Source organism: Amblyomma mixtum, chromosome 10, assembly GCF_055824585.1.
Source record: "Amblyomma mixtum isolate Tamu chromosome 10, ASM5582458v1, whole genome shotgun sequence".
Taxonomy (NCBI): Eukaryota; Metazoa; Arthropoda; class Arachnida; order Ixodida; family Ixodidae; genus Amblyomma; species Amblyomma mixtum.
The window spans coordinates 116,456,466-116,463,418 of NC_143021.1; the positions used below are offsets into that span (position 1 = coordinate 116,456,466).

General features: G+C 49.5%; 1 pseudogene; it reads left to right on the forward strand.

Annotated features, from left to right (window-relative positions):
* The first annotated feature begins 5,390 nt into the window (after positions 1-5,390).
* Positions 5,391-6,432, forward strand: LOC149326740 (uncharacterized; annotated as a pseudogene).
* The last annotated feature ends 521 nt before the right edge of the window (positions 6,433-6,953 follow it).

Genomic DNA, 6,953 nt, shown 5'->3' on the forward strand with positions numbered 1-6,953 from the left:
AGGCTCAGATGCAAGCTCTGCAACCCTGCAATCCCTCCAGATGCAGCAGCAAATTTCCGCTGTGCAAGAAGAATTCAATTCTAAAATCAAAGTCGTCACGCAGGGAGTCAGGAAACGCGCAGGACTGACTGACAACCCCCGGGCCAAAGTCCACAGAAGACACACAAGCGTGGCTGACGTCAGCGATTGTGAATCCGTTGCTAGCAGTCAAAATGGCCCCCTCCCCTAAACAAGCACAAAACCACTTAGAAATCTGGCAATCGAATTGTAGAACTTTCAAAAATAAGGACAGTTCCTTGCTTATGTTCATTCAAAAATCTCCTATACCCTCGGATATAATCTGTCTCCAGAAAACCCGCGTGGCTCCTTACCTTCGTGGATATTATACAATGGCACCTACGGACTCGCCGAGAGTCGCTACTCTTGTGGCCAAATCAGTTACGACAGTCCCACATCAACACCCCTTCATAGATATTAACCATGTTCTAGTTTAAGTTCAGCCGCAAAAGAGGGGAAAGCAGAGCATCTTTATCCTAAATATCTACAGCCCTCCAAGCCGCAAGAAGGAAGATTTTCTGCCTATACTAACAGAATGCACCAGAATAGCCCAGGACAACCCCTTGGTGGTTCTGGGAGACATGAATGCTAGACACAGCTCCTGGGGCTACATAAGCGACTCTCAAAAAGGTGCTAATCTACTTGAAGCCGTGGAAATGCTAGGTTTAGGGCTCGTCACTGATACTACCTCTCCTACCAGAACAGGGAACAGTATTAGCCGAGATACCTGCGCAGACCTCACCTTAATAAAAACATTAATCACGCAACCTGGACTAATCTAGAGGAATCCTTGGGCAGCGACCACAAGATCATAAGTCTCTCTATAACAACTGCCAGAATCAGAAGAGCTCTGGGAAATGTACACATCACGGACTGGACAAAATTCAGAGACTGCCCGCCGCCAGAAGGAGGCATTAAAAATATTCAAGATTGGACTCAACTAATCAAAGATGTCCACTCAAGCAACACTCGAACCATCCAACGGACCGTAGAAGCACCGGAAGTAGATCGCCACCTATTGCATCTATGGGAGGCTCGAAAAGCCCTCACTAAACGCTGGAAAAAGCAGCGTCTCAATAGAAAACTACAACTACGAATTGCTAAGATTACACAGCAAGCGCAAGCATATGCTATACAACTATGCAGACAAAACTGGTCTGAGTTTTGTGCTTCCCTGAAAGGCACCCTAAGCACAGCCCAGACATGGGCCATCTTAAGATGCATGCTCGACCCGAATAAGGCCCAATCAGTTACCAGCCGAACTCTCCAAACAGTTGCCCATAAGTTTCAAGGCACAGACCAAGATCTCATAACAGCCATGCATCGCAAGTACACAGGAGACCACACCCCTCCATGCACCCTGACCTATGAAGGGCAACAAACTCCAAGCTTAGACGCCTCTATAACGGTATCTGAAGTTTATGCTGCAGCAAGAAAAGCTCAGCGGAACACAGCACCGGGCGGAGACAAGGTTACCAACGCTATAATTCGAAACCTCAGCAACGACCATCTGAAAAACCTAACACAATACATTAACAAGGAATTATGGGAGAAACGCCAGGTACCAGCTGAGTGGCGCCATGCGGACATCATTATGATTCGAAAGGCCGGGAAACCCCCGGCAGTAGAGTCCCTCCACCCAATCTCCTTAACCTCCTGTCTGGGCAAACTGTATGAAAGAATCATACACACCAGGCTTTAGAACTATATTGAAGATAACAACTTTTACCTCTACACTATGGTGGGATTCCGAAAAGGTCTCTGTACACAAGATGCCTTCCTAAGGATTAGCGAAGAAGTGATTAATACAATACCCACCCACGGAGAAAACCTTCTTTTAGCCCTGGATTTAAAAGGAGCCTTTTACAACGTCTCTCATCAGGCTATCCTAGAAGAGCTGAGTGGTCTAAACTGTGGAGAGAGGATCTTTAACTACATCAAGGCTTTCCTCTCCAACAGAACCGCCACCATAAGCATTGGTGAAGTCCGTTCTCATCCCTTCCCCATGCCTAAAAAGGGTACTCCTCAAGGGGCTATAATATCCCCCCTCCTCTTCAATATTGCCATGCTAAAGCTAGCAAGAAAGCTTCAAACGCAGCCCGACATAGGCTACACGGTCTATGCCGATGATATAACTCTATGGGCCACACACGGCTCCTTAGCCCAAAAAGAAGCCCTACAAGAAGCGATACACAGGGTTGAAGAATTTGCTGCGGAAAGTGGTCTGGAATGTGCCCCGGAGAAGTCTGAGGTCATTAGACTCCACAAACTCCCTTACACATCCCCAGGAGAAGTTGACCTTTTCCTGGGAGGACGCAAGATTAATGAAGTGGACAAGATCCGGATACTGGGGCTCTGGCTTCAAAGAAACCTCAGATCCGACCATATGATCAGAACCATCAAAACAACAGTTAATCAAATCTCAAGAATGATCCGCCGCATTATCTGGCACCGCAAGGGTATGAGAGAAGAGGACACCCTTAGACTCGGCCAGGCCCTAGTTCTGAGCAGGATAACATACGGCCTCCCTTACCAAAAACTGGGCACTGTGGAAACCAGAGCTATCGATACAATCATAAGAGGGGCTTACAAAACTGCCCTCAATCTTCCAATAGCCACTGCTACAGAACGACTCCTAGAGCTTGGTCTGCACAACACTTTTACCGAGCTCCAAGAAACCCTCTTGGAAAGCCAAAAAGAACGCCTTCTAACAACCAATGCGGGAAGGACGATCCTGACTAAATTAGGGACATGGCCGGGGCTGGAGACAAGAGGCAGTAAAACCTCTCTTCCACTCCAAACCCGAGAAAAGATCACCGTTAGCCCAATCCCACGGCACATGCATCATGCTCATCAGCTAGGCAGACGACAAGCGAGAGCAAAGACACTTCAGAAACACCTAGAAAGCCACCGTGCAGCCGTTTACGTAGACATTGGGGCCTACCCCACGCCGGGAAAGTTCTCAGTCGCTGCGATTGACCACCAACTAAAACCGGCTCTCCAAGCTTCTATCTATGCAGAAAACCCATCCTCTGCAGAGGCTCTGGCAATAGCTATCGCCATCAAACATAAAGACCAAAGAGGAAAGTCCTCCCACGTTATAACAGACTCCCAACAAGCCTGCCGAGACTTTCTTAATGGCAGGCTTCCCTCAAGAGCAACACAGCTACTTGGCAATCTGAGCCAAACACACAGACTAACGTGGACACCTGGTCATGAAGGACTAGCTGGAAATGAGGTAGCCAACGATCTAGCCCGAGATTTAACCAACCGGGCGGATCCTCATCCCTACCCCACGCCCATGCCTAGCACCTATGGTGACAGATTAGAACATATTCGGCTGGAACGCAGAAAACACCCACCCCCTCACATAAAACTAGACTCCTCCGCAGCCATAGACTGGAGGAAAATTCAGACCAACACTTTCCCTAACTTGTTCATCCTACACAAGATTAGCCCCACTCAATATCAGAATACATGCCCTTGGTGTGGAGCTTGCCCTACGCTCTACCACATATCGTGGGAATGTACAACGAAACCAAAACACTTAACTGTATCCAACCCGACATATGAGCAGTGGGAGGTGGCCCTGACCAGCGAGACCCTGGATCAGCAACCTAAGTTGGTTCAGCAAGTCCGTCAGTCAGCTAAAGTCAGTGGCGCCTTGGACTAGGGGTGCCACCCAAGTTGCTCGAGCAACCTTCCTCAATTCAAATAAAAGTTTTTTCTCTCTCTCTCACTCTCTCTCTCTCTTGCGCCCACGTCTGCGAAGAACCTGGTGGGGGAGCACCCGTTCCTTTCTCCACGTCAACTTGGGCTGGCGGTGATATTGTCTTAGGCAACTCCGGCTCGTCGGTAGATGGACCGCCCGGCTTGCCGGTAGATGTATCGCTTGGCTTGCCGGTAGACGGACCGCCTGGCTTGCTCGGGGGCTGGTTGGCTCCCTTGTCCTTAGTTTGGCGGGGCCACCGTTTCCGGCGTTTACGACGGCCCTTCTTGTGCGTCGGTCCCTGCTCCAGGCGAAGGGGCTAGGGGGTGCGATACTTTGCAACGCACGCGCGGGCCCCCGTGATATGGGCTCCGCCGCTCAGAGAGCATTTTTATTTATTTTACAGGTACTGCCAGCCTTATGCAATGTCTTGGGCAGGAGTGGATGGCCATGACCGCACAGAATATATGCACAGGACAAGAAAGCGCACTTCAAGACAACAGATGGTAAACAGCGACAAAATTCGCATGGTTCTTTGTACAGAGTTTGATTGTGACCGGAAAAAAAAAGAAACAAAATGTGTCGAGGGCGTAAGAGGTGAACACAGGGCACAAGAACAGGCTCAGTGCAGATTACAATACATTTTGTTTTTTACTCAGGAGTGCGTCTGTGAACGCATCAAGAGCGGGGCATTTTACAGTTTGGGAATCCAGTGCATTCCAGATACGTGTCGTCCTAGGGAAAAGAGTTCTTGAACACGTTGGTTTTGCACGTGAAATCCTTAACCTTTCTGTTGTGGAATTATCGGGTCGTACGCGCATTTCAGGGTTGAATATATCGGTTTTTGCCTATTGGTGCTTTTTCGTTGTACAGTAAATAATAAAACTTTAATCTTTCATGATACCGGCGTGATTCCAGTGTTTCTAAGTTAGCAGTCTGTAAGAGACTGGTGGGGGACATGCGCCCACTATAGCAGTTGTAAATGGATCTCGCTGATTTACGCTGAACGTTTTCTAGTTTCGTTATGTTTGTTGTTGTGAAAGGGTCCTATACGATGGCTGCGTATTTCAAAATCGGTCTAATGTATGTCTTGTATGCTAGTAGTTTTATTTGAGGTGAGGATTTTCCGAGGGTTCTTCTTAGATATCCTAGTCGCTGCATTGCTTTATTTTTAATATAGTCTATGTGCTGGTTCCAACTAAGGTCAGGCGTGATTATTATTCCCAGGTACTTAAAACTTGACGCTGTCGTTAGATAATGATCTCCGATTTGGTATTTAAAAGTTAGCGGTTCTTTCTTTCGACTTACAGTCATTGCAACTGTTTTTTTTTTTGGTGTTGATAGCCATTTGAGACGTGGAACACCAGGTCTGTAATTTAGCGAGTGATGAGTTTAAGGTTATTTGGTCATGTGAAGTAGATATTGTGCTGCGATCGTTTGTTCATGCTTGCGTGACGTCAGCAGGAATCGTCAGCTGCGACTGCGAAAGCGGATCTGTGGTCATGTGACGCGAGTGTATAAAAGATGAGTGCGATAATAAAGGGGGCTTCTTTCATCGCTTCGGTACACGGTGTCTGGACTGCTTCCTCGGACAGCAATCAGGCGCGCGTTCGGCTACGCCCCCCGGCTTAACACGACATGGTGTCAGCTGGTGAAGAGCCTTCCCACTGAGCGAGGCTCATTCTATCCTCGATGTCGAAGACGCCTTCGTAGACACCTTCTACGATGTCGGAGACGCCTTCAATGCGGCTGCATGGGCTCCAGCAACCGCCACCGCTGGACTTTGACTGCACGTCAGAGTGGCCGGCGTGGATAGAGCACTTCGACGACTACCGATATGCAACGGGACTCAACGAATGCTCCGGGGAGGCTCAGGTACGCATGCTGCTGTACACGATGGGAAAGCAAGCTCGGGAAATACTCAGGACATTTTCACTATCCGACGAAGACGCGAAGACTTATGAAACCGTGAAGAAAAAGTTCGACGGGCACTTTGTAAAGCAGAGCAACCTCGTGTACGAAAGCGCCTGTTTTCACAGACGTACACAAATTTCAGGCGAGTCGGTAGACCAGTTCGTTACTGCGCTATACATGGCTTGGCGGACCGTTGCGACTTCGGTGAACTAAAGACAAGGATGATCCGAGATAGACTGGTTGTCGGGCTCCGCGACGCAAAGCTCTCAGAAGCTTTACAAAGGGATTCGCACCTCACGTTGGCTTCGGCGCTGGCGAAGGCTCGCCTAAAGGAAAGCGTCCAACAGCAGCAGTGTACTCTACGAGGACAGCAGAGCCAGCAGTCATCGGAACTTTGTGACCAAGACGCCAGTGTGGACGCTGTGGTTCAACAGAGGCACAGGAGACGTCTGCAAGTGCACCCGCCCCATGCGCGACGACCGCCGGAGGGACGGTGCTCTTTCTGCTGTTGCGACGCCCACCCTAGGACGGCGTGCCCAGCCAGAGCTGCCAAGTGTCTCCACTATTAAAAGAAGGGACATTTCGCAAAGGCCTGCTTGAAGAAAGGGACGGCTTCCGCTCAGCGAAAGGTACGCGTTTCCGCAGTCAACCACGAATCTGGAGAGACTTTCGTGGAAGCAGTAGACGCATGCAGAAAAGCTCGATTTTTTTCAGGTGTGCATAAATTCTGTGCCCATATTTGCAAAGGTTGACTCAGGTGCTGAAGTGTCAGTGTTATCGTCAACGTTTCCGGGATTACCATCCCGACTCGAAAAAACTGAAGTTTTGCAGGGTGCAGGAGGCAGTAAGCTTAACATACTAGGCAAATTCGTAGCAGAGATCGCATGGAAAGGAAAAACCGTGTATCAAACATGCTACGTCGTCAGTCCGTTACGTGATGTCCTTCTGGGGTTACCAGCGCTTGAGGCCTTAGGTGTAATTAAATTTGCTGACGCGGTCGAGTCGCGAAACCTACAGTACGAGGCTCGTTTTAGAGCGCAGCTCTTTGGCGTCCGTTCCTGGGTTTCGCGTCGTCGTCGGCCTCGTAACCAGCTCCGCCCCCCTTTCATCCCCCCAGCGCTAGCAGCGACCGACTGATAACGACCGACTGATACCGCTGGATGCCGCTGACGCCGCTAGAGAGTCAAGATAACGTGACTGCATAGAACACCGTCGCCGCCATGCCGAAAGAGGAGGAAAGGGTCCCCCCCCCCCCCCTGTTCTTGTGTGGCGG